Here is a 12,130-nt window from a genome sequence, read left to right as displayed (position 1 = left end):
AGAAATATTGTCCTGTTGCATACTTTTCACAGTCCTGGGCGATATAAAATACAAACAATATTGTCGAGTAGTCTTGAGCGGGGCGTTCCGTCTCGCCTTAAAACAGCAGGACCGGTTCCACGCCATTGATTAGAAGAAGAAAGACTTCAAGTTATCGCTGATGTTAGATTCAAATCCAATGTCGATAAAAATAATGTTTTTCTCCTTCTTTCCGCCATCTTTTTTATTTTTATTTCTGTTGTCACTATTTTGCATCCTTTATTTGTCCAAGTTTGTCCTGTACAGCCATGGTATACTGTAGGCTACGGAAAGCTATTTAATCTTTGTTTTGATTTTCAAGGGATGTTGAAGTTTATAAATAATAATATAGATAGCATACTAATTATAAAAATGATGATAATGTTAATGATTTTGTAGTCGTCAAAAATGTTAAATCACACACAAGGTGCAATGACAAGCCCCTTTGGTTGCAAGAAGACACACAGCTCTTTCTGAAACGTGAATAGAGCATTCTTTCACGACGTTTTCAACTATGATTCTCTTGGTAACTTTTTTGCCCGCTGTTTCCACTATTTCCTCGAACACTATTTTTTGCGATATTTGCGTCAGCTTCCCTTTAATACCTGCTTCTACCAATTCTCCCGCTCCCTTAAATACGCTTAGACCTCCTCCAAATGCATCAAATCCTAGGCTTACTACTGCTCCAACACCTTTTTCGATGGCTTTGTCGGTATCTCCTTCGTAAATTGCCATGCCGCATTCAATTCCTTTTGCCAAACTTTTGAACATTTTCAATTTAGGAAAATCGGCCTAGAGACGAATTTATGTATGGCGTAGGATGGAGTGGTTTTGGATACTCTCACTGGTATGGATATTAAACTTCGCATGGTTCACAATTATAATATTAGGGAGGGGTGATAATTCGAATCTTTTTTTTATGACTTCTAAAAATCGAGGGGGTCACTAGTTGATTGATTGTCAGCGGCTATACATAGGCTTGACATAGTGCATATCCCTCGCAAAATGTAAATCACAATTTTATTTTGGAAATGGTCAAAATAACCCATGTTCCTAATGATCTAATAATTATGACCTCCATGACATTTAAAAATAAACTTGAATCGCGTCTGTGGACTTACAGCTACGATGCAGACGATTTAGCTCCATAGTATAATGTTTTTAGTTTCAGACACGTTTAAATGCAATCTATTGCTACAATAAAATTGTGCATTCCGATATTTTACATTTTACATGTTACCCCCTGAAGGTCTGTGAACCCCTTCTATAATTTTAATACCAGGAAAATGATAAATGCGGAATGTTCAATTTTATCACCCCTCCTAAATTAATTACCTAAATCCCATTTTCAATTATGGAAGGATTGAATTCAACATGTAAATATTTTCCATGAACAAATAATTTGTGAAATACCCTAAACGCAGTGATCATCACGGGTCATCACACAACACCACATCCACACCGCCAGTGCAGTGCGGATTCGCCAAACAAACAAAACATGGGTGTAAGTATTAATCTCCATGTGAGGGAAACATTTTCCTCGGGTGTTCTAGCAGATATATTATAATAGCTGTAACAATTCGCCCTACAATTCGCTACACAACTCGCCCGTGCAGTTGCAACAAATACAACAACCACAACCCAATCTATAACTCGTCCCACAACTCGCTCGCCAAAACACAACTCGCCATTAGCATGACTAGGCAATCCCGTAAAAATACGACCGAGTGTATTTGAAATAAAAACGCACCAATTGGTCCTACTCTGGCCGTAGCAGTTCCCACTTTGGCCTCACCCTGGGCATGCTGATCCTGGGTGGTACTAAAGGACTGCGGAAAGAGTGGAGACGATTGGTATCGGTACGAACAGTATAGCGTAGCCAGCGCGGGGGGGGGGGGGGGTTAGAGGATTATGTATTCATAGCCTACTGTATACCATAGGGGGCAGAGTGCCCCCTCCCCCTGACAAATGAAAGAAAAAGTGCCCCTCTGACAAACAAAATCTGGAGGGCAAATGAAAAGAAAAGGGGCAAGGAGCCCCTTTTCCACCAAAATTCACCCCGACCATGGGCCAAAATAGTGTAAAATACACATTTTTTGCTCGCTGCGCGAGCACATTGTCACAATAAAGCTCTTTTCATCCAGATCATGCGCGAAAATAGAGTAAAATACAAATTTTTTCCCGCTACGCGCGCAAAACGTCCCAATTTACCCTTTTGGGAAGCTCGAAGACATGTACAGTCTCTCTTAAAAACAAAAACGGTATTATGTATTGTATTGTATTGTATTGTAATTAGTGGGTTTTTAGCGGGTTCGCCGTCGGACAAGTTTAGAACTGTCAAGCTTTCGTCAGGAGTAGCTCTGACTTCTTCAGGACAAAGTACCTAAGATTGAGACATGTAGACCGCCCCTTGTCTACTGATGACTCTGAAAAGAGTCGTTCACTGAAGAATGCCCCTTGTCAACAGAGAACAAGCAGATCTCACCTATCTGCTAATATAAAGGTTTTGGTGGCTCTGAAAAGAGCCGTTTGCTGACGACTGCCCCTTGTCTACAGAAACAAGCAGATCTCGCCTATCTGCTGATTTTTAAGTTTTGGTGGCTCTGAAAAGAGCCGTTTGCTGAAGACTGCCCCTTGTCAACAGAAACAAGCAGATCTCGCCTATCTGCTGATTTTGTAAGTTTTGGTTTTTTTAAATCACTGAAAATACTTAGCTGTATAGTCAAAAATGTGCACATTTCAGAGTAACATGCCGAAATGACATGTTTTCTAGTAGTATTTTACAGTTTTGATGAAAAATTCCCCCAAAATTTATCTCGTTATGGTTTAAATCCTCCGGGTAAATGTACATGGTACACAAGTCTGCCGCCATTGTGTGGCGTAATTGCATGAACGCGAGCGAGTATTGTATTTGCTTGCGGTTAAATTTGATTGATAAACAAGTGTGATTGACAGTGTGAATGTCAGGGACTTTGCCCGCTCAAAATCCCGTTTAAAATTGAAAGTCCATAGTCTATTTTTAACCTGGAATTTCGCGATTAATAAACTGGCAGATTTTAAAATCAGAATTGTTCAGTGAAGTGCCAATACAATTGTGACATTATGATATGTTGCATTCAATAATATAAGCCTACGTACACTTTACTTGTACTGTCACTAATATAATTATATAAACTTTTTCATAACAATTTTATACTAGTATATATTTTAATGTAATAAATATCAGTATAATTTCGAGTTCAACTGAATGCTTTCATCATGATTAACATTAATAACATGCTTTTATTGATCAAAAATATACCATGGCATAGTCTAACCACTAGAGTGAGACCGGTTTTAGCATTCATATCTTTAACTGGTTGGCATAGAAACAAGTAAAGCCAAATATTATTGATTTATTTACACTATCAAATTAAACGAAACTCCTTAATAATGGAGATTTTACGAAACGCTGTTCAAAAGTACAACTTCAACGTCTAGAGGATTATCTGATTATAGAGGATTATGTATTCGAAAACATTATGTCATTAAAACCTCTCGAAGTGAACAATTATTGGAAATCTAAACTGGTTTGGATAAGAAGCATGCCATATGTTGTTGAAAATAACTGATTGAATTAGGTTAAAATCATATTCTGTTCCAAGCGTCAAACATGGTATTCAAAGAGCTAATTTAAGGGATCTAAAATGAGCGTTTATTGCGTTTCGACAGTATTTTTTGGGACATGAGAGCATCTCAGACCTATCGAATTGCATTCTGAATACGAAGCATGTCTTTCTGATATCAAATAATTGTAATTTTTGAAAATTACAATATAATACAAATTTTATGACAAATTATAAAAATTTGATATTTTTCAAATTGTTGATATATAACAGTCCTCGAAGTAAATTATATAAATCTAATGATATATTCTTAAAGTGTATGTAGCTGGGAGGAAAAATTGATGACGGTCAATTGAAAATTTTGACCTTTCATATTGAAGATATGGATTTTTTCCCCAAAAGACCTAATTTTTTTTTGGTGTTTTGGGAAAAAAATCCATATCTTCAATACGAAAGGTCAAATTTTTCAATTGATCGTCGGCTTTTCACCCCTTTTTATACATACACTTTAAGTATAAATCATCAGATTTATAAAGTTTACTTCAAGTACTGTTAAATATCAAAATATCAATTTTAATGATTTGCCATAAAATGTGTATTAAATTGCGAATTTCAAAAATCAAAATTATTTGATATCAGAATGACTTTCTTCGTATTCAGAATGCAATTCGATAAGTCTGATGTGCTCTAATGTCCCAAAATAAATACTGTCCAAACGTTCATACCCCAGCCCTTAAGGGGGTACTACACCCCTCAATAAGTTTGTGTCTATTTTTGCATTTTTCTCAAAAACTAATAACACACTGGTAACAAAAGTTATGTATATTATACGGGCAAGGAATTCAATTACTACACTGGAATTTCAGTGACCCAAGACAAGCGGTTCGTTATTAATGATAAGAAATAAGGTACCGCTACGATGTACCTCATTTTCTATCATATAATACTGAACCGCTTCTCTTGAGTCACTGAAATTTCAGTGTAGTAATTGGATTCCTTGCCCCAATAATATACATAACCTTTGTTACCAGTGTCTTATTATTTTTAGAGAAAAATGCCAAAATAGTCACAAATTTACCACAGGGGTGTAGTACCCCCTTAATGCATATTAAATGTCACTCGTTTCGAACCATTTCTCTTTCCTTTCATGTGAAACCACCAACCAGGGGCCACACCTTTGTTATGTTTTCGAAATATTTAATGTAGAAAAGTCCCAAAATACGAATTTGCCCCTGATCTTACGAGGAGTGTCACTCCTGATGGAGTAAATATTTTTCATAATATTTTTCACTTTTTTATCTTTCCATTGACATGGGGTCACACCTTCCTGGCATTGAAAAAGACCCAAAATAGGAATATTGACCCAGGTCTTAATATGAGGAGTGTCACTCCCAATGGGGAAATATTTTCATTTTATATTCTTTACTTGACATTGCAACCTTTACTTGACAATTATCAAAATTGACTTACCTTTAAAGTACGATTGCATTAAATAAGAATGAATATAATCCACCAAAGCACTAACGGTACCGGAAAGAATATTAAGACTTAAAATTCAACAAAGCTGCATGTTTGTGTCTAGAGTTGTAAATGAAATTATTAATGCGCAATGGAATTCCCCAAATTATTTGCCAACCATGTTGCAACAAAGCTGCATGTTTATGGCTTGTGTTGTTAATGGAATTATTAAATGCGCAACGGAATTCCCCAAATTACTTGGTGTTCCATCACACCGCCAGTGCGTTTTTATTTCAAATACACTCGGTCGTATTTTTACGGGATTGCCTAGTCATGCTAATGGCGAGTTGTGTTTTGGCGAGCGAGTTGTGGGACGAGTTATAGATTGGGTTGTGGTTGTTGTATTTGTTGCAACTGCACGGGCGAGTTGTGTAGCGAATTGTAGGGCGAATTGTTACAGCTATTATAATATATCTGCTAGAACACCCGAGGAAAATGTTTCCCTCACATGGAGATTAATACTTACACCCATGTTTTGTTTGTTTGGCGAATCCGCACTGCACTGGCGGTGTGGATGTGGTGTTGTGTGATGACCCGTGATGATCACTGCGTTTAGGTATTTCACAAATTATTTGTTCATGGAAAATATTTACATGTTGAATTCAATCCTTCCATAATTGAAAATGGGATTTAGGTAATTAATTTAGGAGGGTGATAAAATTGAACATTCCGCATTTATCATTTTCCTGGTATTAAAATTATAGAAGGGTTCACAGACCTTCAGGGGTAACATGTAAAATGTAAAATATCGGAATGCACAATTTTATTGTAGCAATAGATTGCATTTAAACGTGTCTGAAACTAAAAACATTATACTATGGAGCTAAATCGTCTGCATCGTAGCTGTAAGTCCACAGACGCGATTCAAGTTTATTTTTTAAATGTCATGGAGGTCATAATTATTAGATCATTAGGAACATGGGTTATTTTGACCATTTCCAAAATAAAATTGTGATTTACATTTTGCGAGGGATATGCACTATGTCAAGCCTATGTATAGCCGCTGACAATCAATCAACTAGTGACCCCTCGATTTTTAGAAGTCATAAAAAAGATTCGAATTATCACCCCTCCCTAATATTATAATTGTGAACCATGCGAAGTTTAATATCCATACCAGTGAGAGTATCCAAAACCACTCCATCCTACGCCATACATAAATTCGTCTCTAGGCCGATTTTCCTAAATTGAAAATGTTCAAAAGTTTGGCAGAGGAGCGATTCGAACCCATGCCGCACCTCACCGATATTCGCCAGCGAAGTGGTTACGTAACTCCCTGGTAACTGGACCACGCACCTTTTGGAATTGATAGTACATGCCATTCGCCACTTGCACGGTTCCGCCATTATGCACTATGTGCGGGAGAGCCTCGAACTGGCAGCATACATGAATGGGAATTGAACCAGTCATATAACATTCTGTGTAAGGTTACGTAATTCTTCCTTTCATGTATGCTGCCAGTTCGAGGCTCTCCCCGCATATAGTGCATAATGGCGGAACCGTGCAAGTAGCGAATAGACTTTGTGTTGCGATCATTTCGATCGTGGTGCAGAACTCAAAAGCGTGATCCAGTTGGCATAGTGATAATCGGATAACACGTAACACTTCGCTGGCGAATTAAACCACTATTGTCGGAATAGCGACAGCGCCTTAGACCACTTGACCATTAAGTTATACACATAGGTTGCCATCTTGAAATTTGAAGTTCCATGTACACAACCCTAACATAACGGGTATTGAATTAAAACAATGTTAAAGGGGCATTTCGTGATCCACAGCCTCATCCCCCACTTTTCCCAAAAAAAGTTGAGATTTTTACACCACTGAATACCTCTGGCTACATAATGTTTATGTACCAAATATTTCTTGCAGATTAATTCGTTTAGCAAAATATCGTTAAATTTGAATTTCGTTCTGGTGCACCAGAACGAAATTACAACACATTGTCTATGGAGCAGTGTAATACACATAATCATGCATAACTCGCAAACGCAAAATCGGAATCAACTGAAATTTTGGAAATAAGCTTTTTTCGTGGATATCTACTGAAAAATGTCATAAAAAGAGGATGCTAGGATCACGAAATCCTCCTTTAAGGACAGACAATCAAAGACAGAAAACACACCATATTTTTGGGATTTTGATCAGGATAATGAACTGAGTGTAATGCCGTGGAATTATTGCATTTATAAATGTATTAACCCATCACTAATGAGTCAAGTGACTCAGTAAGGAGTTAATTGGGTCAAGTGACTTGCTCCAAATGAATCAATTGACTCATTACTGAATTAGCAGACTCATTAGTAAGTCAACTGACTCACTCTAAATGAGTCAAGTCACTCATTAATGAGTCAATTGACTCATTTGCAGTGATTTGCAATTGATTTGTTTGACTCATTACTGAGTCACTTGACTCATTGACTCATTAGTGATGAGGCAATTGACTCAATTAAATGTTAAAGCGTGTCGTTTTATGGACAAACCATAGACTCAACAAAATGAGAAAAATGAGTCAACTGACTCTGTGTCTGTGTTCCCACTTTTTCCTACGTTTATTTTTTTGTTTTTGCATGTTTGGTCACATTTTAGTACATTATCGGAGATTGTAGACACTAAAATCACTATTTAATCAAACACATTAACATGACATACCTACAGTTATACTCGTAGTATCATGCACAGTAAAATACGAGCTGCATTGTTGTGTAAGCTTACAGGTAAGCCTAACTCGGTCTCTCATTTCGGGAAACGTACTGGTCGGTTGTTTCAGCTGCATATTGACTACCAAGCTCAACTAATGCCAGCATAAATTTAGCATCCAGAATTACATAATTTCTAAAGAAATGATGATTTTGATGTCAGTAATATCACCTCAATCACTGCAGTAGACCAAAGCGACACATAACAAAATGGCAGGCGATGAAAGAAAATCAGCCTCGCTTTCATTTTCGGATTTGACTCATTAGAATTGAAAATGAGTCAAAAAGCGATCTTGACTCATCTTTCACGATGAAATGAGTCAACTTACTTATTATGAAGTGAGTCACCAAACTCACCATATCTTTGCCTAATTTTACTGAGTCAGTAAAGACTCGATATTTCAAACAAATGAGTCGGATTGCTGATGACTCACAAAAGAAGTCACTCGGTGTATTTTGTGTGTAAGAAGCAATATGGATTCGCAACAGAGGGGACAACACCATGAACAGAGACGAGGGCAGATTCTTCCTAGTTACATTATTATTAATTCGTTTCGTCTACTCAATACCAACGTTGGAGGCAGGAGCAACTGTGGCGTAGCTAGGGGTCGTGGCGCCTAGGGCTAAGGATACATAATGGCGCCCCTCCCCAATTCTTGAAACAAGTGCGCGCGGACCTGGCGAACATTTGCACAAATAGGGTCTATATCACTCATTAATTTTGGTCATAATGAAGTTGAATATCGGTCTTAAATTTCATCGCTTGGTGGGGGCGCAGAATCGATGCTTAATTGATTAATTTGGCGCCCCTAAGGGTATTCGCCCAGGGCATGCCCCCCCCGTCGCTACGCCACTGAGTATGTGAGCAACACTTCCTGGAAAACCAAAACATCCGGTCAAGGTTCCCGCTCCAAGCAGATGGATCAATAACATCAAGTCTTTGAGAAAGCCAGAAGGTTTTTGGCGAACTGTCAGCAGAAAACGTAGGAACGTTGGAAAATGACCTCAAAAAAGGATGCAAGAAATAATTTTTTGATTCTGGGACTACAGGCCTAGAGTAAATTATTTGTTTCGTCTAAGAAGGAAGGCAACCTATATGTCATGGCATGTGGTTGATTGTCTTAGACGTAAATCTGCTTGTTTGACTGGTATTACCACCTTGGTGTTCGTGTAGCTTTGTCTATTTCTGCTGGGTTTCCCATTGGTAGGATCAGAACAAACACACAAACAAAAGCTGATTTATCAACAGACCTCTTTAATCGGTTTTACTTTCATAAATTTAGGATTTTAGGGTTTGCATTGAGGTTAGACTCTTTGGAATATAACATTTCGTAATGCTTACATATTAAGGTAAAACCCTTTAGTCATAGTTTAGTATCATCCACGACATTGTCGTAAACTGCCTTTTTCTTGTCTTTAGTTTCCTCCACGATTTTTTCTTCTCCTTTCTTTTGTCCTTTAATTCGTTTAATAATGAAAAGATAGCCATCCCTGAAATCTTTGTTAAATGCATAGATCCAAAAATTGACGGCGCTGTTAGCCAGGCACAAATTACCACATATATAAAGTAGCCAATGTGGCAAGGAGTGTATGAATTAACTAGCATTAGCCACATGAAAGGAGTCCACATTAAGACAAAAAATAAAATGATGACTGCAAGAATCTTCAACAGGTGTTTGTCTGCGGATTTTATTCCGGTAAGTGTGCTAATGGAGTCCGATGATGATCTCCGTAGTATGAATTGTTTGAAAGAAACTCTACGGACGAAAAGATATATTCGCGTGTAACAGAAGCTTAGAATGAGAAAAGGAATGCCACCTCCAAACACATTGATGAACCGAAAAGTACACGCAAGTAATTCAACTTTAACAAGAAATGTCTTGTGATTAAAGGAAACATGATGGATTTGCCTCGGTTCCGGAGCCACTGATTTAAAGGTAACAGGTTTTAAAGGCCCATTCGGCGATTTGCTCATTTGGACGATCGTATCGTGAGTCATCAAAATTCAGATTTTGGTACCTTTGCATTGTCATAGATGTGCTAACATAGTAATTCAGCTGAAAGCCATTAATTAAGACAAAATAAGACATGATTTGAATGGGGCCACAGTTTTTTCGTTTCAAAAATACCTAATGACTATTTCATTACTTATCCTTCACTTTTAGATAATTTATAAACAATTTAATTTCTTTGTACTTTCGCTGGGATCACTGAAAGCACTTAACTTAAGAGACTGTATAGAATAAATAATCTTTGAATGAAAACATGTCACATCTGAGACGAATAGTTATATTCGTCTCCGTTTAATGATTTTGTCACTGCAGGTTTATCTTCAATGTTGTCAATGTTGTTAATTAATATTAATTGAAAAGTCAGCACAGCATTAACACACAATGCCTAACAAAACTGAGATTTTGTATGAATTGAGTTAGATGCTGTAGGCCTATTTGACTTCACTTTAGTATATTCATATAAAGACAAGTAATTGAAATAACAGGTTGCTGGAATGTTTTGTAACAATGTGTGATATCTGGTTTAGGGCCCAAGCCGGCAAATTTGTAATTCCCCATCCGACGAAATTGGGCAAATCAAGGAGAAAAGCATATACCCAAATACACATTATTATGATCGGGAACGTGACGCGATTATAAATTTTGAAATATACATGGTTATAGCAAATGTATTATGTATCTTTCTATAGCGATACTAGCTATTGAACATACCGATGTACCACAGCTTACTACAAGCAATAGTCCCATAATTTGGCATATTGCATCATGTTGACAAAAGAAAGAGCCATTTCCTATTGCTCCGACAATAGCAAAGGGTATCACAAGTGTAGTGACAAATAAATCAGCCACAGCTAAGTTTACAATAAAGATGTTGTGGGCACTTCTAAGTTTATCGTACACCGCCACAGCAGCTATAATAAGTGTGTTCCCCAAGGTCCCAGCTATGGCCATGAACGCCATGATGACAGCAAAAACGAGTCTAAAGGATTCAGGAGTGGTTGAAGCTTGTACAGATTCCGAACAATTCCGTAGTTCAAGAGATTCCATTTTGTGTGTGTACGCCTGTTTTCCTGAATAGAAAGTAAAGAGCAAAATGACCAATAGCGAAATTTATTTTTAAGTACAAAAGTAAATACAAGTATATTTTGATTAGATTTAGTAATCATTTTGTGTAGCAACTATGATTATTTAAACTTTCCTTAAATTCTTTATAAGGATATTCATCAATTGATCTTTACTGATTTTCATTGAAACCTAAAGATAAGATTATATAGTATGGAGTTAAAATATTCAGTACTTAGACAATAAACGATATGAATTTTTTTCACCATCCTCTACCGTCCGATAGACAACTACGATCAAATATTGGACCTGCCTGTAATCTATTATTTTTATTTTTATTTTATTTTTTTATTGTTCTTGTTGTTCTTGTTGTTGTTCTTGTTATTATTATTATTATTATTATTGTTTTTGTTCTTGTTCTTGTTATTAGTATTATTATTATTATTATTATTATTATATTGTATCATGTATGTTTGATGAATAAAAAATGAATATAACAATTTTTGCCATGTTTACCGATATGACATGAGCCTGTCAAATTGCGCAAATTAAACGAACTATAGTATTTATCATAGACATTATACTCCTGTTGAAGCTGTTTTGTATCTTATGGTACGTTGCCTAGAATTTGGTATGACTTTGTTCATGTATTTAGATGTTCAATGAACCCAAACATAAACAGAAACTAACACGAAACACTCACAACGTGATAATTTACATTTTACAAAACAGCCTGTAGATCCCTACAAAGACGAGTGGGATGGCAAGAACCACATTTTTCAATTTTGCCATTAAACGAGAAAAAAAATACAGTGTACTTCTTAGTATTCTAATACATTGATTTGATAAGCAAGTGCTAAATGGTGTCACTCATCGCATTTATATTTCCATATAATTTGAGCTAAGTTCAAGACTAGTTTTCGGCGTTTTACCCTTCCCGAGAAATATCATCACATATGTGGCGGAAATTACAGTCCCTTGTATCAAAACTTTTCATGAAATTCATAGGAACCATGCCATTCCTCTTGTATGTCCGCTTCATGTGTCTCAATAATGAGCGCAAACCGCTAAGTTATTCTCTCCTAGCCCGCCTGTAAGAAATTGGGAAAAGGTAATCCGGTACTGGACCACAACCAGTGACTCAAATATAGAAAAATGAACAGTTGTATTGTTAATCTCTTTTTAACGACCAGATTTGTAGTTGGGTCATGATAAG

At 36.7% G+C, this 12,130-nt stretch overlaps 1 protein-coding gene across 1 annotated transcript in view; it reads right to left on the bottom strand.

The window, feature by feature from the left end:
- Positions 1-5,327, bottom strand: part of LOC140159180 (uncharacterized) — a 74,685-nt gene extending 69,358 nt beyond the window's left edge. The window contains exon 1 of the mRNA XM_072182554.1: positions 5,094-5,327. The gene's annotated coding sequence lies outside the window, so the exon portion shown is untranslated. The remainder of the gene's footprint in view (positions 1-5,093) is intronic.
- Positions 5,328-12,130: the final 6,803 nt, after the last annotated feature.

This window comes from Amphiura filiformis, chromosome 8, assembly GCF_039555335.1.
Source record: "Amphiura filiformis chromosome 8, Afil_fr2py, whole genome shotgun sequence".
NCBI classification, from domain to species: domain Eukaryota; kingdom Metazoa; phylum Echinodermata; class Ophiuroidea; order Amphilepidida; family Amphiuridae; genus Amphiura; species Amphiura filiformis.
Note: the sequence above shows the minus strand (reverse complement) of the source record. Positions and strands in the feature narration are given on the sequence as shown.